Source organism: Protopterus annectens, chromosome 4.part1 (genome assembly GCF_019279795.1).
Source record: "Protopterus annectens isolate FY-2018-M chromosome 4.part1, PAN1.0, whole genome shotgun sequence".
NCBI lineage: Eukaryota > Metazoa > Chordata > Ceratodontiformes > Protopteridae > Protopterus > Protopterus annectens.
The window spans coordinates 837,408,965-837,433,759 of record NC_056734.1 but is presented as its reverse complement, the minus strand read 5'-3'; the positions used below and the strand labels follow the sequence as shown (position 1 = coordinate 837,433,759).

The following is a 24,795-nucleotide window of genomic DNA, read 5'->3' as shown; positions in this document are numbered from 1 at the left end:
AATATTTTTAAGAACTTGGACACTTATTACATGAATGACTGCTTTGGTATATTGGGAGGCTAAAATAGCATTATTGCCCATGCCTGCAATGTGCGTATGTATGTCTGTCTGTATGTATGTAAAAGGATTTTTAAGTATATGAGCTAACCGATACTGACTGAACTACATCTTGCAGTTCTGTTCTTCAGCCCCAACTCATCCACTTCCATGCTCAAGTCATTTAAATTCATCCTTGCCAAATTCAGAACAAACAGTAGAAAGTGGTAGTTGGAGCATGCAATCATGAAATGTGGCTATCTTGCTCATGAGTTGCAAAGAGGAAGAAATATGTCAAATAAGGTGTCTGAGGTGAAGAGCAGGGATTGGATGGGTAATAAGATGAAGACATGGGCAGTAGGACTTAACACAAGGAGCTGTACTGCTGGTATCTTAATATCTGTGCTACAGGTATTAAGATATCCTGACTTTGTACTGAAAACATTGCAACATTTATTGAGGAGTGGGCAAATAGCTATAAATATTATGGCAGTTCATCATTATATTACTGGAGAATAAGGTTTACTGAAATCAGAAGCCAGTGCAAAAAGGATGTAGGGTTACTCTATAAGTGAAGGAAACCATATATGGATTGAAGAAGAACATAGTAAGTCTATGAGAAGGGAAGGAGGCAGCTGGAATTCATCTGTTTTAGAACACAACTAACAATGGTAGAACAGAGAGTGCTTACGTCATTAGATTCTATTAGGCATCAAAGAAATAAGGTAAAACAAAAAACAACTGACAATGATTACAGGTAAAACAAAACACAACTGACAATAATTAAGGTCTTCAATATGCCACAAACTGACGGAATATATTTACTAGCAAATATTGATCAGGAAGGGCATCTAAACTAAAGTATGTGACCTCCTCATCCAGTGTGTAAGTATATGCTTACACTTATTCCTAATCAATAAAAGTCAAGCCGAGGACTGCTTGACTGATGGACTTCGCTGATGACATCGGACATACAAGAATGGGAGGTATACCAAGAACAAAAGAGAATGTTCAGACTGCAACTGTGGTATGGAATTTCAAAGAACACAGTACAACAAGATAGAAATAATATGCCTTTTTCAAATAACACAATAGAAGGGGAGGAATTTGTCGCAGAAAAATCATAGGTCAGCTGAAAATGGAGCTCAAATGTGTTTAAGAATTATGTAAAATGTGAAGAAAGAAAACAAACCAAAGGGACGGAGGGAAAAAATATAGAGGTGTCTCAATCTTCATCCAGAAGTGACTGGAGGGAGGGGGATCCATCCGCGCGGCGGGAGGCGCGGGCGCTCCTCCGCCGCCACGAGGGGATGGTGGCGGGGGGGGTGCGCCCGGCCCGGCGGTGCAGACCGCCGCGTGCCCCGGAGGCGGCTGGCTCCACACCCACGAGGGTGGCACACCAGAGTCCTCTCCCCTCTATGTCGGTCACTGGTACCTGTGGAGGACGCTTCGTAAATCAGTTCAAAGACCCAGAAGGTCAGCGGTGTGGCCGGCCGCTGCGGGACTCCCTACTGTCCCGCGGCACGGGACCAGTAACCTCGGTCTGGGCGCCCGCAATGACGCCCGTGAAACCTTGCGTGCTCGTCCCGAGGTGCAACGCCAGGCAGGCAGCGGTGCCCCCCGGTGGACGAGAAGCAGTATGACTCTGAGCGGTGGATCACTCGGCCCGTGCATCGATGAAGAACGCAGCTAGCTGCGAGAACTAATGTGAATTGCAGGACACATTAATCATTGACACTTCGAACACACTTTGCGGCCCGGGGCTACGCCCGTCTGAGGGTCATCATGCCTTCCATTGCTCCAGGGTGTCGTCCGGCCTCCATGGAGGGTGCGGCCGGGGAGTCGAGGGAGCCTGCCGCGGGCCCCCTGTCCTCCCAGGGAGAGACGCGGAGGGAGGAGACGAGTCCCCCCACCGCCCGAGCCGGGAAGCCCGTTCGAGGATGAGAGGGAGCAGGCGCGCGTCCGGCCTGCCCCCCCCGGAGGCTGTCAGTAGTAGCGCCATCGAGCTGCCCTCCCGGGGTGGAGACAGATGCCTGGCCACCCAGTTCCCGCACGCCGGTCTGGCAGCGGGGGCGCAGGCGTGCAGGGGTTCCAGGGGAGGGGGAAGAGGATGGCCTGCCCATCCACCCCCCCCAGGCCCCCGCTGTCTCGCCACCCCCCGCGACCCTGCTCGGAACACAACCTCAGATCAGACGTGGCGACCCACCGAATTTAAGCATATTACTAAGCGGAGGAAAAGAAACAGTGCACCGCACGTTCGTGGGGAACCAGGTGCTAAATCATTCATAGACAACCTGATTCTGGGTCAGGGTTTCATATGTAGCAGAGCAGCAAAAAGCTGCAATCTATTGAAAGGCAGCATGATGCATTAGAGCTTCTTCATATCTAAATAACCATCAGAAAAGTCTCATGCCATATATTACAATGCTATAAAACTCCCTCTATGACCCAATAAAGATATAGAGGGAGTTTTATAAATAAAATAAATAAGAATTTTTGAGGCTTAAATAGCCAACCAAGCCAAACACAATCTTAATATCAGAAGCACAACATAGCAATGTACTGAGCTGATTGTAAACAATGTTCCCTACACCAAGGATGAAGATATAGCTAACCTACTGGATAATAAATTCAGCTCAAACTTTATCCCTGGCTTCCCTCCATCTTGTAGATCAGTGTGTGATATACCTTTAAGAAGCTTTCCAGTGAGCTAGCACGTGCATATAAGTGCTGAGCACATGGAAGCAAGAGTGCCATTTTGAGTGAGCAGCCAGAGTGACAGCATGCAAATATCTAGTCAGTTCATTGAAGTTCAATGTTCCTGCCATCCATTCTGATGCGTTTGTATACAATAAACTACTTAAATGAACACCCAAGCCTCATCATCTTCTTAATGCACATAGGACGAGTGACACAGTGTCAGAATGGGATCCAGAGTTACAGCCGTGATGCAACCAGTTAAAGTTGGAGGAATATATAAGAGTGGATGATCCCTACTGCTCAAAAGACTCGCAAAACAGGTCAGAAACAAATTCCAGGTACTAAAACTCCCTTAAATGACTTCTTACGCTACAAATATAAAACAAAGCACTTAATGCTCAAAACAAATTTCTTATTAAATGAAATGTCCGATACTGCGACATATTGATAAAAATATTTGAAATAATTATGAAAGCATTTGAAACAATATTCGATTCGCATAAAATGTATAAAACAAGGAAAAAGACTGTATTTTTTCACATTAACTGAAGCTATTCAAAATATCCAAAGTGTGCAAAGTGTTTGCAAGTGTGTGCAGTATTACAGTGCAGTTACTTCACAAAGTATAGTTAATTTAAAGAATATTTCACAAACTACAGTTGTTTCAAAGCATATTTCGCAGAGTACAGGATTTTGAAGAGTTTACTGTGCATTTGAATATTATTACAAGTACCTGGTGTGTGTCAATGTTCATACATAATTACAAAGGTCATTTTGCATTGCATTTTACTGTAATCTGAGGGCATCGCAGAAGGATTTTGCAGACCTGCACTGCTTGTGTTTGATAACAATATTGCAGAAAATTGGAGAGTGTTTGCGCGGGAATACGATATTATCATACAGGCTGCTTTTTTAACAAAGACACACGTACAAAAGCATTTATTCTGCTTAATTAGATGGTTCAGAGGCCATTGAAAGAGAGCATTCATTTGTGTATGCACCTGCTGTGTTTTCAGAGGAAGGGGAAGACCACCATATAGTGGTAATGGATGAAATGCGGGAAGATCCTGAGTACTTAAAACATAAATTTAGAGAAATGCGTAACCCCCAAACTAATGTTAAAATGGAAAGGCACTTATTATACACAAGGGATCAAAAACCTCATGAAACTTTTGCAGCATATATAACTGACTTGAGAAATATGCCTAAAACATGCAGATTTGGTGATTTCAGAGATGAGTTGATAAAAGACAGGCTTGTGTGTGGTATTAAATATGATGCAGCGAGAAAGGTTTTGCTTCGAGACAGTGATTTAACTTTGAATAAGGCCATTGAGATTTGTCAGACATATGAACTTACAGAAAGGCACACAAGTATGCTTATAAATGAAAACAGATGTGGAAGGCACAGTGACAAAGCTCATGTTGATAGTATGCAGCATGTGGTTAGAAGAAACAGGACCAAGCACATGGCAGCTACTGCAGGTTCTGAAACAGTCTCTGAGAAACCCCAATTCTTTCCAGCACATTCCAGGGCATACTCAGTGAAGTATAACGCTGAGTCAGCAAAATCAAAACATGTGCCCCCACATAGCTTCATAGTCAACTGTCGTAATTGTGGTGGTAATCACGAGCCCAAAACAGAAAAGTGCTTAGCTTATGGTCAGCAATGTCATTCTTGCAATAAGTGGAATCATTTCAAAAAGTACTGTAAATCAAATAAGGTACATTCTTTTATTACAAGAGGGCATTTCAAGAGGCAAGTTGCTCAGTTAGAAAGCTGTGACCCTACTTTTTATGTTGATGTTGTGTCTGTGCTTGGTGAAATAGTTAATGCAGTAGATTTGTGGGCAAAGAATGAAATCTTTTATACTGTTTGAATTAACGCGAGTCCTGTAGAGCTCAAAGTAGATACTGGCTCAAAGTGCAATGCTATGTCAGCAGAAAGATTTGCTGGAGAAAAAGCTGCAGAACATATTGATTTCACAAAGCGTGCAAAGCTTGTTGCCTATGGTGGTGAAGAGATTCAAACCGAAGGCTCTGTACTGCTTTCATTTTATTCTCCTGGGAACAGCTATGACTTGCAGTTTTTCATAGTCAAAAAACATGTGCAGTCATTATTAAGCCTCAGAGACAGTTTGAAAACGGGACCGCTTTCACTTAATATAGAGGTCCACCATGTAAGCCTGCATGACAACAGCTCAAATTTCGCCCAAACTATTTTTTCTGAGTATGCTGATATTTTTGCAGACAAACTAGGAAAACTACCAGTTATGTACTCTATGAAGTTAGACCCAGAAGTCAGTCCAGTTATCAGACCTGGAGGAAAAGTTTCAGTAGCTATACAGAGCACAGTCAAAGCCAAGCTAGACAGAATGGTGCAGCTGGGAGTAATTTGTCTAGTAGAAGAACCAACTGAATGGGTATCATCCATAGGGTATCATCCATAGTGGTAGCTCATAAGAAAAGCTCAGATGATATCAGAATATGTATTGATCCCAGAGATTTGAACAAAACATTAAAAAGGCCTCATCATCCAATGCGCACAGTGAAAGAGGTTGCTGCTCTCATGTCAAATGCTACTGCTTTTTCTATCTTAGATGCAAAGAGTTCATTCTGGCAAATTTTGCTTGATCGAAAATCTTCATTGTTAACCACAATCGGTACACCAGTTGAGAGATACAGATTTCTGAGAATGCCAATTGAAATAAATTCTCCCAGTGAAGTAAACACGTGTGACAGAATACATTTTTTCTGACTATCACTGTGATATTATAGTAGAAAATACTCTAGTAGGAGGCAATGGTGACATCGACCATGACAGAAACCTCAAGAAAGTTCTGGAAAGAGCACGCAAAGTGAATCTTAAGCTGAATCCTCAAAAGTGCAAATTCAGGTTATGAAAAGTTACTTATGTTGGTCACTTGTTTATCAGTTCCGGCTTATGACTAGATCTTTCCAAGCAAACAGTAATTCTCGAGATGTCAGCACCAGACAATGTCTAAGCCTTACAATGTTTTCTTTTTTTTTTTTTCAAAGAATTTTATTAAATAATTATTAAAATGAACAAATATTTCCATGAAATTATAACATTTTTTCTTTAAATTTAAAAAACAAGAAATTAAAAAAACAAACATAATATATACCAATGTAACTAAACTATGTACAAAGACGTTCATCATGCAAAAAAATAAAATTTTCTTAATGTAGCTGTAGGATTAATAAAAATCATCTGTTTACATAAATTAATAAACTATTTTTCTAGAAGTTCATAGATGATATTCCATGAATTATATAATGTAGTATTCCTAGATGATCTAGATTTAATAGTTAACATTTCCAAATTACACGTTTCAAGGAGTACATTTTTAAATTCCAAAAATGTAGGTGCTGTACTAGATTTCCAATTCTTAGTGATTGTTTTTCTAGCTATAGATAGTATAGACCAAACCAAACCAAAGGGTACTTATTCTCTTTTACACAATCAGGAACAGGAGTAATTAAATAAAAACAAGTAATTTAGATATAAAGAAATTATCAGTAAAAATATTTTGCAACAAATTATTGATATCATCCCAAAATTTTCTTAAATATATGCAATTATAAAACATATGAGACCAGTCAGCATTCAATTCAATATTACATCTCCAACATGTTATATTCTTTTTAGAACATATACTTATATTATGAGGAGTGATAAATGATCTATTTAAAAATCTCCATGTGAATAATTTCCATTTTAAAGACGAAGTAGTCATACTTGCTGATTGTAAAATATTAAATTTGTCTTTCTCAGAAGGGGGATTATTATTAATTAAAGAAAAATATTTCCAATAATTATCTGAATGTGTATCTAAATCACATTTAATTGCCCTATAAATGTTTGATAACTTGTTATTAGCAAAATATTTATGCAAAACTGATAAAATCATATATTGTATTAGCTTGGGAAATTTTTTCCTAATTATAGGAGACATAGAATCCAATTTATTTAATACATATTGTAGTCTAGCTTCTTGAAGCTCTAACCATAAACAAGAATCAAGTTTATACTCTTCCAAGAGTAAACTATTGGATTTTATCTCATTATTTATCATCATTTGGTGACAAAATGTTAAATGCTTTTGCTGAAATATAGACATTTTTGTATAATCTGAAGAGAAAATAGATCTGTATGTGTAGGCTATAGGGAAGAGAAAAAAAAGCCAATCCTTATATATATTATATTTAAATATAATTTTTTAAAATGATTTTAAAAGAAAAACTATATGCTTAGAGTTAAAACTCAGAGAAGAAAATTCAGAAGTATAATCTTTTAACCTCCAAATAAATGGATTATTAATTATATTTAGCTTATAGGAACTGTTTATATCTTTGGTATTTTGTGACAATACCTCTATAAACTCTTTCCACTTAACAGTATATTCCACATCAATGAAATGAGAGATTGTATTGAATACTGATGAAATTGAATAAATTTCTAAATTTGGTAAGGCTATACCCCCCATTATTCCAATTATACATATGGTATGTTAATGCAATCCTTGGCTTATTTGGGAACCACAAAAATTTCTGAATCATTGAATTAAATTTTTTAATTATTTGGTAAGAAGGAGGTATAGATAAAGATTAAGTTATAATATATAAGATTTTGGGGAGAAGGATCATCTTTATTATTAAAAGTTTATCATCCATAGAAAAGGGTAATTTGTTGCATTTATTTATTAAATTTCCTATTTGTGATAGACTTTTATTATAATTTATTTGAATGGTATCTTTAATATTGTTAGTAATAATTATACCTAAATATGCTATTTGTTGAGACTGAGCTATATATTCATTATATTCATCCGGTATATTGTATTTTTTGAACCTGTTAAAAGAATTTGTGTTTTATTATTATTAAAAGTAAGGCCGAAATTTTTTTGAAAATATTCCATGGTTTTAAAAAGTTTTTGTATAGATTCCCTTCTACTCCCAAGAGTAATCAATATGTCATCTGCAAACATTTGTATTGTAGATAATATAGTGGGGTTTAACTTGTATCCTTCAATATCTGTATCATGTCTTATTAAATTTGCCCATGGTTCCATAACTAATGAAAATAAAAGAGGGTATAAAGGAAACACTTGCTTAGTACCTTTTACTACTGGTATATTTTGAGATATACTAGTACCAATTTTAACATAAGCTTGGCTACCTTCATATAACAGAGTGATAAGATTGATAAAATTATTGGAGAAATTTAATTCCTTTAATAGAGTGAACAAATATTCCCATGTAACTGAGTCGAAAGCACAATTTATATCTAAACTAACTAGGGTTAAATTTGTTTTAAGATTTTTCACCAAATCAATTAAAGTTAATATTCTTTTAATGTTATCATATGAAGTTCTCTTCATTATAAACCCCGTTTGATCACTATCAACTAATTTGGGTAAAAGAGTTTTAAGCCTTTCTGCATAAATGGACATAAATAATTTGTAATCAGTGTTTAATAGGGAGATGGGTCTATAGGAGTTACACTTAGAGGGATCTTTGTTAGATTTTAAAATAGGAGAAATAACAGTGTATTTCCAAGAAGGTGGAATTATGTTTTTGTCCTGAACAAGATTAAATACTTTATAAAGCAATTTTAGAGCATTTATATGTAGTAATTTGTAAATTTCAGGAATGATGCCGTCATTACCTGGTGCTTTATTTTGCTTTTCTTTGGTAATATGAGTTTGAAGTTCTTTGAAAGATATTTATCAATAGAAATCCCTTGTTCCTCTGAAAGTCTTGTTTTAGTGTATTTATTAATAAATGTTTTTATTTCCTCTTTAGAGTTAATTTCAGTAGCTGCTTGGTTGATGTTTATAAAAAACTCTCTAAATTCAGTTAATATATTATGAACTTCCAATACCATTTTTCCTTTTTTAGGGGAGAATATTTCATTAATATGATTAAATCTTTTTAAACTTTTCATTTTATTAGCAAGAATTTTTAAGGATTTAGTGTTAGAAGAGACATTTATAAACTTGAATTTTTCTATATTGATCACAGTTTTATGTTTTAATATTCTAGATATTTATTATTTAACATATTTATTTCTTTTCTTTTATCTGATATATCTTTATCACCCAGTTTTAAAGTGTCTAATTTACATTGTATATCTTGCAGCTCTTTATCCCAAGCTTTCTTTTTTTTGTTGTACCAATTCAATATCCTACCATATAGATAAGTTTTTAGGGCATCCCATATGTAAATTTCTGATATATCATTAGTATTGTTAAGTTCTAAAAAATTCTGTACTTTTGTAGAAATGAAATCATTAAAATCTTTTAATTTTGTGATATAAGCTGGGATCCTTTTTATATGAATATTAGAATTTGGATTGACTACCACTTCAAAAATTATAGAATTATGATCTGATAAAGGACATGAAATCACTGCTGATTTGTTTACGGAATCTGTTAAATTATTAGAAAAAAAAAACTCTATCTATCCTCGAGTATGAGTTATGTCTATGAGAAAATAAGGTGCAAAACAAAGAAGTTGGGCTTCAGACCAGTTGTTTTACATTAAGAAGGTTTGTGGCCTGCACTGTGGTGGCAGGACAGGTAGCTTACATCCTTTTAAGTTGGGAACTGCTGACTGAGGGCTCAGTGTCTGTTATTCTAAAAGTGTATTAGTTCTGGTTTAAGCACTTGGGCTTCAGACCAGTTATTTTACATTAAGAAGGTTCGTGGTCTGCACTCTTGTGGGAGGACAGGCTTGACTCTGCCCTTCTGAGCTGGGAATTTATGGTTAAAGGCTTATAGTGCCTGAATATCTGAACTGTTTCTTACTGAAATTGGTACACCTTGTTTGCTGTAGCATAGACTAGATCCAGGCCTGCTGAATCTAGCTTTGTTTGTATGCTTGTTGTTTGTTTGTTTATTTCCCTGAAATGCTAATTTCACCTAAAACACGGCTTTTCAGCGCTTCTGTGGATCCCTAGTGATATCTGCATTGCTTACTGTACTTATTTCCTTGTTTCACTTGAAAGAAAGTTACTGTTTGTCGTTTCTGCATTTAAGTTACCTGTAACACACTGCATTTAAGTTACCTGGCACTTGCTCACTAAGTCAGCACTAAAAAATTAAAAGCACTACACCCTCACAAACTCCCCTTGAGTACCTTGTTCCCCATTGGCCCTTTTTTCAATTATAAAGGAATTTCCAATACTATTCTAGCATGTCCAAAGGTCAGTTGTCAATCTCCTCTCCGGTCCAGCTGGTAAATCTGGGAATCTTGAGGCAATGTTACAACTGCCTCATGTACACAGACAACCCTCTCCTCCTCACAACAAATTCCAACACATGTGAGAGATGCAACCATATAGCCAAACTGGAGGCTAAGCTCTCTCAACTCAGTACTGGCGTAACCAGTCAGGAGGAGAAGGAAACCACACTCACTACAATTCCAGTCTCACATAGACCTACCACGACAGCAAACCAAACACATAAACACACAAAAACATACTCTAAATAAAAATCTGCCTAAGCAGCAGAGACCTCCAAAGCAGACACCCAAGCAACCGCTACCCCAAAACAAAACACGTGCAACACATAGCTCACAAAGCCAGTGTGCAAACAGTCACAGCCCTTAAGGCTAAACAACACACCTGATACACTTGTAATAGGTGACTCTATCGTCAGGCACACTGACGTCCTGCTCACCAGGCTGAACAAGGAGAAGGTCACGGTGAGCTGCCTGTCAGGCGCTAGGATCCGCCACATAACACAAGCACTCAGGTCACTCCAAGGCAAGTACAAATATGACCCAGTCATTGTCCATGCTGGTGTGAATGACCTGAGACGTACCTCCCTGGACTACATGAAAAGAGACATACAGGAGCCCTCTGAGCCTGTAGCCCAGGCCGGTATGACCCTGACCTTGAGTAGCATCTTACCCTCACCAAGAATGATGCCACAATATGAAGACAAGATGATCAATTTCAACAATTGGCTTAAGTATTGGTGTAATTCAAAGGGGATCCAATGCTTGTCAGCCTGGGATGACATGCTCGACAAGCCACGATGCTTCACTAGGGACGGCTTGCATCTGTCACCCCTGGGCTTTCGGATACTGGCAAAGGCTCTTGCTACCCCCATAGTGCCTTTTTTAGGCAAGGCTCAAAAGACAAACCCACCTCCATAGGTATCACAAGGGATAAGAAACTAAGAGTAATGCTACTCAACGCCATAAGTCTAAACCTCAAAATGCACGCACTCGAAACTCTCCTTAGCATGGAGAACATTGATATCTGTGCAGTAACAGAAACCTGGTTCAAAGCTCCCGAGAGCACCCCAGCACTACCAGGTTATACCTCATACCATGCTTTTCGGCCCCAAAACTTGGACCGAACCACAAAAGGAGGGGGAGTATCAATATTCGTCAAAGATATCCAAACCTCCAGGTTGGTGGCAGAGCACGAAGCATCAGAGACTATCCATGTGCAACTAACAGTGGGTAAAACTGCCTTCCAGTTTATAGCCTGCTACAGACCACCCTCCCAAACCCAGGAACCCCACTCGGCCTTCCTGAGAACACTGGAAAATATGAAGGTCTCTCCAAACACCATTATATTGGGCGACTTCAACTACCCAAACATAGACTGGGAGCATTACTCTAGCTCCAACACCCTATCCCAAAGGTTCCTAGAATTTATAAACTCAAATGATATGGAACAACTTGTTACCACTCCCACAAGAGGGAAAACATACTGGACCTGATCATCACCAACATGGGGACTCTATGCTCCAGACCAGAAGTGTATCCCTCACTGGTAAGATCAGACCATAAACTAATCTCACTGGATATTCACATCCCGACCCCACCCCCTGCCCAGAAAACCACAGTGAAAAACTTCTCTAAAGCAAATTTCACACTCCTCAAAGCCAAGGTGGAATCCTTCAAAGCCCCGGCCTGTGGAAAATACGCCCAGACTGCAGAATCCTTTATAAACGCATTCTATGAACACCTTCAGGAATGCATGGATCTTGCAATCCCAAATGAAACCAAGACCCAATCCTCCAAAGGCAGACGTCCTGTCTGGTGGACCCCAGCCATAAATAAACTATACAACAGAAGGAGGAAGCTACTACATGATAGAGCAAAATCCCAAAAAGGGAAGGCATCTCTGATCAGTATTAGCAAAAAACTACGGGCACTCATAAAATCGTCTAAGGCCAGCTTAGAGAGAAAAATTGCACAGGACACTAAGGATAATCACAAGGCTTTCTTTAGTTATATTAGGAACCTGGGTGGGAATTCCCAGATATGCTCAGAATTAGTCTAAAATGACAAAAAATACACCAAACCCACAGACATTGCCAACATCCTAGCTGACAGGTTCAGCGCACCCCCTCCACCAAAGGGCAAATATCTATCCCAGCAGAGTGCTGCCCCTGACATCTCAGATGCTCAGGTAAGAGCTGCCTCTCCAAAGCAAAAACACAGCATCAATGGGACCAGACGGTGTCCCGGGCTGCGTCCTACATGAACTCCAAGAAGAGCTAAACCCAAACATAAAACTACTGTTCAATCTCAGCCTTACTACAGGATATGTACCCAAAGAGTGGCGTACAGCAGCAGTGGTCCCTCTCCACAAAGGTGGAGCCTCAGCGGATCCTGGAAACTATAGCCCCATAAGCTTGGCTAGCTTGGTCTGCAAAGCTATGGAAAGGATCATCATGGACCTCATAAATAAAGATATTGGGGACCTACAGACACTGGATCCTACCCAGTTCGGCTTTGTTAAGGGCAGATCCTGCCTCTTAAACCTGGTCGATTTCTTTGAAACAGTCACCAAGGCTATTGACGAGGGGAAGGTGGTCCACACAGCCTACCTGGACCTGGCAAAAGCCTTCGATACAATACCCCACTCGGGCATTATAGATAAGCTCACCAGCTTAAATATAAACCCCTATGTCACTAGATGGGTTGCAAACTGGCTCAAGGACAGAACCCACATGGTTAGAATTGCTGGAGCCATGTCAGACTCCAAACCAGTTACAAGTGGCGTCCCACAAGGCTCAGTCCTGGGACCTCTCTTGTTCGGTATATATTTCTCGGAGGTACAGGCCAACACGGAAGGACTGTGGCTGACCAAGTTCGCAGATGACTGCAAACTGGGCGCCATAATCGACTCTCCGGCCGACACAAGCATCCTCCAAAAGGGCCTCATAGAAACAGACAACTGGTGCCAGAGCCATGGCCTCAAGCTAAACGCCAAAAAGTGTATAGTCATCCCCTTTGGCAAAAACAAAGTGCCCACAAATTACCACATAGGTGGTAATCCATTAAATACAGAAGAAGTAATTAGGGACCTGGGGACCCAAGTTGATAGCAATCTCTCATTTGACAACCACGTGGCCAAAGTGGTTAGAAGAACATTTTATATAGCCCACCTAATCATGAAGGGATTCACATCTAGATCAGGGAGGTCATCGTGCCTCTTTACTCATCCCTCATCAGGCCCATAATTGAGTACAATGCCCTTTTGGGATGTACCTTACCAGACACCTGCAGCAACTGGAAAGACCCCAAAAGTACCTCACCAAGAGGATCAAAGGGCTCAAACAGATGCCATATGCTGTCCGGTTAAAGAAACTCCAGCTCTACTCAGTGGCATACCGCCTGCTCAGAGGCGATCTGTGCCTGGCGTATAAAGCCATGTCCAACCCGGAATTAATGGACATGCTGCACCTCAGAAAATCCAAATCCCATCGAGCTACGAGCTCGAGAGACTTGAACCTCAGCACTGAAATAAATAGGACATGCTGGAGGGACAGATTCATAACCCAGAGGCTCCCTTCACTCTGGAATAAAATCCCAGTCCAGGTTAGGCAGAGTCCCTCATTGACTCTCTTCAAGAGGAATCTTGATGAGTGGATGGGAGATCGTAGGTTTACCCCGGGTATCACTTCTGTGTCACTGTTAGACAGAGGCACAGTATACTAACCTTGAAAAAGGGCATAGCAAAATTAATTTAAAATGGGTGGTAAAAGCCAAACACACTCTGCTAGGCTTATAAATGCCCTAGGGCAGATAGCCTAGTATGAACCTATGAACCTATAGGTATGAACCTAAGTAGTATCTGCAAAATAATTTATATCTTTCAAAAAATAAGTATCTGAAAAGTCTTTTAATAATTTAGATGATGTAGATATTCTTCTCTTCCCATTAGTACTACAGTCTTTGTAATCTAGAATACAATTGAAATCTCCTGCCAAAATAATGTTCCCTTTAGAGAATAGTACAATTTGATCTAGATGTTGTTTCACTGTGTTTATCCCTATCCCTGGGATCCAATATATGTTAATCAATGTGAAAATGTTACTGTTTATTTCTATGGTGACTGCACAAAACATTCCTTTATTATCCTTACATGTATCTATTATTTTAGGAAAAGGCATTATGCTGTTCCATAGGATAGCTACTCCTCTCTTTTTCTTAGTATGTTCAGAACTTACTAAAATCTTATATGTTTTAGATTCAAGTCTGAATATATCCTCTGTTATTAAGTGAGTTTCTTGTAAAAATACTAACTGGGATTGATGTAACTTAAGATATCTAGTTAAATTCCTCCTTTTATTAGGATTATTTAAACCATTAATGTTAACTGATATACCTTTTAGTGTAGTCATTGAAAATTAAATGATGTAAATATAAACATACTTGATCTAAGAAATACACAAGAATATATCTAATAGGAATACTATTATGATCATTAGAACAAACATAGTGTAAGAGTATCATATTCTTAAAATTAAGGTTGTTTCCTACTACATAAGATATGAACGTCTGAAAAGTTATTAGAAAATATTTATAACATAAACATGAAACAAAATAACCAACTCGAACCCCTCTGGAGTTTAAAACTCCTAATTCGAATGACATCAGTCACTCGAATCAACCTCCTATCAAAAGCAGCACCAATCAGCACCTGCCTAAATGTCTATAGTCATAACTATAAAAATAAGGCTTCTCATCAATAACATAAACAATTTTTTGTATGAACCAAATGTATAGATATAATGTGTCAATTAGTAAACTGATGACAGCTACATCTTAAGAATAAAGTACAGAATTTTCTTACATTAGTTAGTAGGTTATTAAGAACTACTATGATCTATTAGTTCACTCTTCTGTTTTTAAGTAATCACATTTGATAAGAACCTTAAAAAGAGACTATGGCATTATTTTATTACCGAAATATGGCTAATAAAGGCTGAAGTGTGATATATAGTACTGCCATAGGTGATCAGCTAACTGGGACATAGTTGTAAATGAATCACCTAAGGGCCTTCAATAACCACTAACATTGGCAGCTAATAAATAAGATGCTAATAAAAGTGATTTTACTAACAATCAACTAACATACTGATTGTTCTGAAAGAAATGAACACTGCATTTCTTTGCCAGAAACCAAATATAGTGATTACTCATCAAGAAGTAAAACCAACAACATCCTGCTAGTTTTCTTATAACCAAACACCCCGGTGCAGTCTCTCATAGAAGAGTGACTAATAAACCTTAAAAGTCTGATCTTCCATTCATTGCATTAATATGAGTTACCTCAAAGGGTCCATCACCATACTGAAAACTAGTGAAAAGGTCATATTAGTTCAAAGAAGCAAGGTGCTTAAATAGCTTCTGTATACTATATAAAAGCCTTATTTAAATATAATGAGCTTTTTATTATTCAATTATAGCTTATACTTTCTTTGAATTTTGAAAAGCTATTTCATTAACAAAACAAAAGATGAAAATTTCACATTTTCTAATGATAAACAGATCTAACTATTTTTAATGCACCTGTCCTTGCAATATTATTGTGGTACATCCATATCAGCCTATTACACAAATGCATTCATAAAATAACTGAGATAACCTATTATATACATCTATACATTTAACATTTTGATAAATGCTTCATGAATATTTTCTCGGCAAGTCAATAGTTATAAAAAATGCACATGTAACACAAGTATATAAACAGCATGTAGCGTTATTAAATCTTCCAAAAATGCACAAATCACAACTAGTATTTCTCATCAAGATATTGGCACCTTTGTCATACATAAAGCAAATATTTTATGAGATATCACAGTCTCGAGCTCATCATAAAGATAAAGCTTTCAAAGTTCCGGCGGGAAATAGTAAGTAAAACATTACTTAACTACATATAAGGCAATGTCTCGAGACTCCCTCTATACCGAGAGAGATGAGAAGGAAAAAAAAAAAAAAAAAGCTTGCATACACAACACGAAGCAATGACAGCTATCAAGCAAAGCTTCACCACACTATCAACCAGACTCTCTGGTTAATCTCCGACCAAAGCACACAGGCACCAAAACATACAATTAACACAAACAACACCACACATATCTCTACAGTGCTAGAACACCAAACCAGAGCCTCCAAATAAACACACCAACAACTCGGAAACAACAACAAAGCCTTACCATTACTCCAGCCACACTGCCACTCACATTCCGGGTCAGAAGTACCATCACTAGCATAGCAATTCTGCAACTATACACCAGGCCATCATACAAGATTCCTTTATCAAACAATTAACCATAAATCAACTAAAATACATATACAACAATTATAATTTTTTTCAACCACTATAAGAACCAAAATCAAGATAAACAAATACGCTCCCTAATGATAAGCACCACTACAAGACATCCTGAAGCATAGCTATCCGAGACAGGAGAATCACTGCATCCATGGGAATCAAACCAATAAACATTAAGATAATTAATCTTAAACAAATAGTACAAATGAAAGAAAAAAAAAAACAACAGACGACTATTCTACAAAACAAAATAGACAACTATTTAATTAACCAATTCACATTATATTAAATATAATACCAAAAGCTCACCTGGATGTCCGGTTTCATTTCCCCAACTGAGTGAATCAAGTGCAAATATGTACTCGTTATGATTCATCTTTTGATTTTTTTTTTAGGGTCAAATGTTTTCCAAGTGTTGTTTTCAGTATTCCTTTTAAGACTAGGACTGGCCCACTTCATTTCATCTACTTTTTCCAGTATATTATTAGATTTTATATAAGTTATTGTATTGTCTAGGTCGTCAAAAATTTTAAAACCATCTTGATAAAATATTTTCAGTCTTGCAGGAAAAAGCAAATGGGTTTTTATTTTATTCTTTTTTAGTTCTCTGACTAAAGGCAAGAAAATTTTCCTTTTTGATAATACTGAAGAATAGTCATTATCAAAGCGTATAATATTGTCCTTCAGTTTGATTGGGGATTTTGCCCACGCAGTCTTTAGTACCATTTCCTTATCATGGGCTGATAGGAACTTTACAATAACAGATTTAGTATAATTACTCTTGGTGTTTTTAGATGTCACCATTGATCTATGGGCTCTTTCAATACCATATGAAAGAGCCTCCGGCAGTTCAAGTACTTCAGGCAACCAGGAAGATAAAAATCTTTCCATATTATTTCCCTCTATGTTATCTGGTAAGCCAAAAATTCTCACATTATTCCTACGGGACCTGTTCTCAAGGTCATCAACCTTTGTCTGAAGAAGAGAATTTTGCATTAACAGGAACTCAGCATTATGTTCACTCTCCTGAAGTCTGTTATCCATATCACTTAATGCAATTTCCATTCCTGAAATCTGCTTCCTCTGTTGCAATAAATCTTCATGTAGAATGTCCATTTGGTGAGAACACTTTTCTTTGAAATTGTCAATTTTTATATCCATTTTGTCTATCTTGACACTTAGTTCCCTAATAGTAGTTAGTAATGACTGTAGTTCTTTTTTTATAGTTGTCTCTTGATGAGAAGATTTAGTGAAGCTCATCCTGTTCTTTTACTGTAGTACTTCCAATTTGACAGGAAAACTTAAAATCTACTTGAAATTTTTTACATACTACCCTAATATATATTTTAAAGAATTAATTAAAATAAAAAAAAACTATTATTAGGGGGAAGTTTATATCAATATTTCCTGTCAATAAAGTTCTGTAAAGGCAGAGCTGATAAGAAAAGCTGCTACTCTGTGCTCATCTTGGCCACGCCCCCCACAATGTTTTCTTGACATGGTCAACTACCTAGGCAAGTTCAATCCAGATTTGAGTCAACTTGCAGCTCTCTTAGTGGAGCTGACATGCTTGTAATTTGATCATGGTCAGAATAGCAGCAAAAACTATTTGATGCCCTGAAACAGAAACTTGCTTGTCCACCTACACTCAACTACTATGATGTTCACAAACCAGTTACTCTTTCCTGTGATGCTTCTAAGTTTGGTCTAGGTGCAGTCATTTTTCAAAAGGGCAGACCACTAGCCTATGCACTGAGAACTTTTACCCAGACAGAGATGCAATATGCCCAGACTGAGAAAGAGGTTTTGGCAATTATGTTTGCATGTTTGTAGTTCCATGATTATATTTATGGTCGACCTATCCAGGTCGAAACTGAGCACCAACCCCTACTTACTACTTTGAGAAAGCCTATGCATTCAGCTCCTGTCAGATTGCAACATATGATGCTCAAATTGCAGAAGTACAATTTCAATCTTGTTTACATGAAAGGCAAACTTCTTTATCTTGCTGACACCTTATCCAGATCACCCAGAAAAACTACAAAACAGTATAACAATGAGCAACTTGATTTTGAAGTCATGGAAATGAGAATTTTTCTTCCACACATCTTGATGAGCTCAAAATTCATACAGCTTCAGATCCAATTCTCCAAAAGCTAAACCTCTTTATCAGTCAAGAATGGCCTTCAAAACAATCTTGTTTACCAGTAGAAGAGCAACCATATTTTCCATACAGAGATGAGATTTTGTCAGACAATGGTATCATCATGAAAGGTCCTAAAGTTATTGTTCACAAGTCCTTGCAACAAGAGTATATTAAGATCTTGCATTGTGGCCACCCAGGAACCAATTCTACCAAAAGAAGGGTGAGAGGTCTAGTATTTTGGCCTTCTATGTCAAGAGATATTGAGAAAGTACTTTCATCTTGTTCAGTATGTTTTAGTACAAAGCCACATCAACAAAAAGAACCACTTCAGTTCAGCCAGATTCCTGAACTACCTTGGTCGACAGTAGCCACATATATCTTTGAGTGGAATAGTCAACATTATTTGGTGTTACTCTTATTCAAACTGGTTCCAGATAAACCTACTTCCCAAACCAACTTCCAGTACTGTCATTACTAAGTTGAAGCAACATTTTTCTGTCCATAGTAGTCCGCACAGAGTTATTTCTGACAACGGTGCACAGTTTACTAGTCAGCAGTTCAAGAAATTTGCAGAAGTGTGGGACTTTGTTCATATTACGAGTAGTCCTGAATAACCTCAGTCAAGCAGTTTGGCTAAATGTGCAGTTCAAAGTGCAAAACAGCTGTTAGAGAAATCTAGACATGACAATACCAATGTTTTTCTAAACTTGTTAAATCTCAGAAACATTCCTCGTGATAATCATCTTGGTTCAACTACCCAGAGACTTAGGTCGAGACAAACCAGAACTACACTACCAATCAGCAATACTTTATTGGCTACATGTGCTAAAAACAACAAACCAGTAAAAGCCTGACTGCTGAAAAAGCGTTTATCCCAGAAATCTTACTAGGATAAAACCAGCAAAGCCACTCCGTTCTTTACAAAAAGGGGAGATATTGATGACGTAGACATGAAAAGGTTTTGATCGCATCAGATTTGTGAAAAGTTTGGGTCAAGAGCTAAGACTGTACATTATGGAATCACAAAGAATAAAATTCAGACGAAATTGGAAGCATTTGTTATCAGTGTCCAAACCAGTGCTACAGCATCTTACCTGTGACAAAGACTCTAGTTCTCAGAGTGACTTGTCCAGTGTTCCTGTTCCAGAGGACATACAGTCAGCAATTCCCGTTCCTGAGAAAATCCCTGAGACTCCTCAAGCAGAACATTCTCCGATGACTGTCCCCGTTGCTAAACCCAGTCCTAACTATTATGTCAAGTGATCAGGTTGCATCTCAAAACGTAGTTCCAGATACAAGGCAACCTGGACATGACTGTTGTTTTTCTTTATTAGTGTCCGTATAATTGTCTATTGAAATGTCATTGTTTATATTAGACAGCTCAGTAAAGAGGGAGGATGTAGATCAGTGTGTGTAATATACCTTTAAGAAGCATTCCAGTAAGTTAGCATGTGTATATAAGTAATGAACACATACAAGCAAGAGTACCATTTTGAGTGAGAGCCAGAGTGACAGCATGCAACTATGTAGTCATTCAGTTAGTTAGACAGTTCATTTAAGTTCAATGTTCCTGCCATCCATCCTGATGTGTTTGTATACAATATACTACTTAAACAAACACCCAAGCCACATCGTCTTCTTAATGCACATAAGATGAGTGACACATCTATCCCACAAGATATACCTTAAACCAACCTATCTCAAGATACCACACAAGACTGTCTTGAAGCTGCTATCAAAAATTTAAAAATACTGAATCGTTGGGTCCTGACAATATTTCTGGATGCATTTTAAATAGCAAGAAGCATGATTTAGCCAAGCGTCTAACAACAATGTTCATCCTCTTCTTCAATACAGGTTTTGTACCAAGCAAATAGAAGACAGCTACAGTCATTCTCCTGCATAAGGGAGAACCTATTGAAGACCTAGGCAATTACAGACTTCCAAGTCTAACCAGCCTCATATGCAAAGCCATGGAAAGACATAATGGAACTAATTGATAAGGACAAGGGGAGCCTCCAAACACTGGACGTGTCTCAGTCTGGATTCATGAAGGACAGGTCATGTTTACTCATCATGGTGGCCTTCTTTGAAAAGGTCATCAAAGAAATAGATGAAGATAAAACAGTACATACAGCTTACCTCAACCTGGCCAAAGCTTTTGACACAATCCCACGCTCTGGTATAGCAGAAAAGCTAAATAAACTGGGAATAAACTCCTATGTCACCCATTAGATTGCGAAATGGCTCATAGACAAGATGCAGAAGATCAAAACAGGGGAAGCTACCTCCACAAAGAGACCAGTCATTAGTGGAGTCCCACAGGGTTCGGTGCTGGGACCTCTCCTATTTGGCATCTACTTCTCTTAAGTAAAAGTCCATATCAAAGGACTCTGGCTGACTAAGTTTGTAGATGACTGCAAGCTAGGCACAATTATTAAATCCCCAAATGACTTAGTCATCCTGTTGGAAGGTTTGACCTAAACAAATAAATGGTGCCAGAATCATGGACTGAAACTAAATGCCAAAAAATGCATTATCATATCCTTACTACCACGTTGACAATATGCCCCTGAGAGTTGACCCAGCTGTTGAGGATTTGGAAACTTATGTTGACAGTGACCTAACGTTTGACCAACATGTGTCCACTGTTAAATAAAAGTCCTTCTATATTGCAAAGGTTATAAACAAAGGGAATGCAACAAGATCTAGCAATATCATTGTCCCCTTTTTATTCAGCTCTCACTAGGCCAGCCATTGAGTATAATGCCCTCCTTGGCAAGTATCTGTCCAGACACATGCAACAACTGGAATGCCCACACAGAACGTCTCTGCTTAATTTAGCAGAAGCATACTGACATCAAGCAGGAATGGAAATCAAACCAGAAGTGGATAAAAAACAGGCAGCAACTGAATGTGCCAAAAAAAAAAAAAAGAAAGAATATAAGGTGAAGGACCAGATGAGAAGGCAAGAAATGTGGAAAAAACATAAATATAGTTGCAAGTATAGAAAACTTCTGGAAGAGCCTGATGTTGATCAAGAACGAATGCAGGAATGGTTAAGGAGAGGCAAATTAAAACCAAGAAATGAAAGGTTAATATTGGCAGCCCAAGATAGTGGGCTACGTACATGCTGGTTTACAGAGTTCACTGAACATAGGTTCATAGGTTGGTACTGGGCTATCTGCCAGAAGGCATATATTAGCCCAGCCACATTGTGCGGTATTCACCGCCCCTTTAGTAGTTCCCTAGACCCTTGTACTAGCAGCTAGTACCCTTGGCCCCTATCTAGTAGTGCTGTTGGTGTGATCCCCAGTGTGAACTTTCTGTTACCCATCCAGTCATCAAGTTTCCTCTTGGAGAGTGATAGTGAGGGGCTCTGTCTTATGTAGATCGGGACCCTGTTCCATAGTAAGGGAAGTCTCTGCAAAGGGAATCTATCCCTCCAGCATGTTCTATTCATTGTTGTGTTGACGTTTATATCCCTAGAGCGTGTAGCTCAAGTAGATTTGGTTTTGCTAAGATGGAGCATGTTCAACAATTCTGGGTTGGACATGGCTCTGTACGTTAGACAGAGATCACCTCTGAGAAAGCGGTATGCAACAGAGAACAGTCTTAGCTTTTTCAATCGTGCTGCATAGGGCAACTGTTTGAGGCCAGTAATCCTCTTGGTTAGGTACCTATGTGGTCTCCCAGCTGTTGGAGATGTCTAGCCAGGTACATTCCAATTGGTGCATTGTACTCAATAATGGGTCTGATGAGGGAAGAGTAGAAGGGCACCATTACATCCTTAGATCTTGATGCGAACCCTTTTGTGATCAGATGGGTCACATAGAAGGATTTTCTAACCACTTTGGCAACATGGTTATCAAAGGAAAGCTGACTATCTACTTGGGTCCCTAGATCCCTTATTTCTTCTTCAGATTTCAGGGGATTACCTCCTATGTTGTAGTTTGTTGGTACTCTGTTTTTTCCAAAGGGGATTACTACGCATTTTTTTGCATTTAGCTTGAGACCATGGCTTTGACACCATGCATCAGTCTCATTTAGGCCCTTCTGGAGGATCTCCATGTCGGCCGGAGACTCTATTATAGCACCCAGTTTCCAGTCACCCGCAAACTTAGTCAGCCACAGCCCTTCCGTGCTTGCCTGTACTTCTGAGAAGTATATGCCAAACAGGTGGGGCCCCAGGACAGAGCCCTGAGGCGCACCACTTGTTACTGGTCTGGATTCGGACATAGTTCCCGCTACTCTTACTTTATGGGATCTGTCTGAGAGCCAGTTTGTCATCTTGGGAGAAACAGACATATGTAGGTTTTGTAAAACCGAATTGGAAACAGTCACACACATTGTTGCTGGCTGCAATGCACTAATGACAGAGGGACTGTATACTGAAAGGCATAATAATGTGGCGAGACTGTTACACTGGAGAGTGTGCAAACATTATGGTATCGAAGTGGCTGAAAAAAACACTGGAAACATGAGCCACAAAGAATCACAGAAAATGATGACGTTTATATCACATGCGATCACCCAATACCAACAGTTCAAAAGATAGATTCTGGAAAAACGGATATAGTGGTCCATGAAAAGAAGACAAAAGTAGCACTGATCATTGAAATTGCCACACCCAGTGACTACAGTGTCTTGCATACAGAGAGACAAAGTCATAAAATACCTGGATCTGCAGGCAGAAACGAAAGTCATGTGGAAGAAAGATATCCAGACAGTTCCAATAGTAGTAGGAGCAACGGGTCTTATAAAAAAGAATTTACAATCCTACTTAGATATGTTACCAATTCAGCTTTCCTGAAAACACTGGAGGGGATAAATGTATCTCCAAACCCCATCATACTAGGTGACTTCAACTTGGGCTGGATAACTAGGATCACTACTCAACTCCAAACAACCCTCTAAAGCCCAAAGGTTCCTAGTTTATAAACTCAAATGCCATGGAACAACTACACACCCCCCCCAAAAGAGAAAACATATCACTAGATCTCATCACACGACATGGGGGGTCGCTAAAATCACCAACACCTACTACTCACCCCTGATGTGAGATCAGACCATAAACCAATCTCATCTCACTGGAAGTCCACATCCCGCCCCATAAGAGCAAAAAGAAGAAGAACTTGACTTCCTCAAAGCTGACTTCACACTTCTTCGACTGGTGTGGGTTCTTTTTCAGCCCCAGCCTGCGCCAACCCGACAGCTCCACTCCTTACTAATAATCTTTACAGGAGCTTACAGACCAGCACATGGATCAGGCAACCTTAAACAAAACAAAGACTCTAAAACAAGAGCCAAGGCATCCAGAAGTACCCGGGCCATAAGCCACAAACAGAGCTCACAACAAAAGGGGGAAGCTACAAGATAGAGCAAGCAAAATGAAAAAAAAAACCTTTGATCAAGATATAAATCAGAGATCTCATAAAAATCATCCAAGGCAAATTTTATAAGAAAAGGCAAATTAAGGAAATTAAGGACTAAGGCCTCTTTAAGACTAGTTAAAAAACCTGCTTTAATAGATGATATATGAACAGAATTAGATATGCTATATAAATAGTTCAAACCTACACAAATTGCCAACATACTGGCGCACAGGTTGCATGGTGCTCCCCCCAAAAGGTGCAATCACTATACCAAAGGATTGTAGCCCCAAACATTCGCCAGCCAGTAGAACCCTCTAACTCTCATGGGAGAAAACATCTCTCAAGAGGAAAACCTGGTGTCCCCTGCAGTGATGCAATGAGACTTAATGAGCCCCACGAGTCCCAAGCTAGGCAATTGCTTAGGTAGACCTCAGGCTGATACTCAGGAAGCCTCACCTCGACGGATGGTCCCACTTCATGTGGAAGGCGCTTCAAGAACACCTGGCCCCACCCGCCCATCACAAGGACTCCACCCGACTGCAAAGCTATGGAGGTTGGCATAATGGAACTCAAAACAGTCTGGAAGACGGCAGACTTGGATTGACTCCAGTTTGGCTTTTACTTGCAGATCATGCAGATAAACTTGGCTGACTTTTTCAAACTTTGCCCAACATCATCAGATGCTTTTGAAACCACACAGCGAAACTTGAACCGGCAGGCCAGGCCCAATAGAAGGCTCAGGTATCACTGAAAACTCACCTTAAATGTAACACCATACAAACGGCAGAAGGAGTCATTACAGAGCACATTGCGGGTGCTGCGAAGAGCACTTTTAGCTGACATCAAAGAGTGAAACAATACTAATTTAATGAACTTTAATCATACTTTGACTTAGGAATGGGGTCCATTCCCATCATGGTATTA

At 38.8% G+C, this 24,795-nt stretch overlaps 1 protein-coding gene and 1 pseudogene across 3 annotated transcripts in view; one reads left to right on the top strand and one right to left on the bottom strand.

Moving 5' to 3' along the window:
* Window positions 1-24,795, bottom strand: part of LOC122801095 (glutathione hydrolase-like YwrD proenzyme) — a 1,228,450-nt gene that overhangs the window by 684,154 nt on the left and 519,501 nt on the right. The window lies entirely within an intron of this gene.
* LOC122801475 lies at window positions 1,678-1,819 on the top strand (annotated as a pseudogene).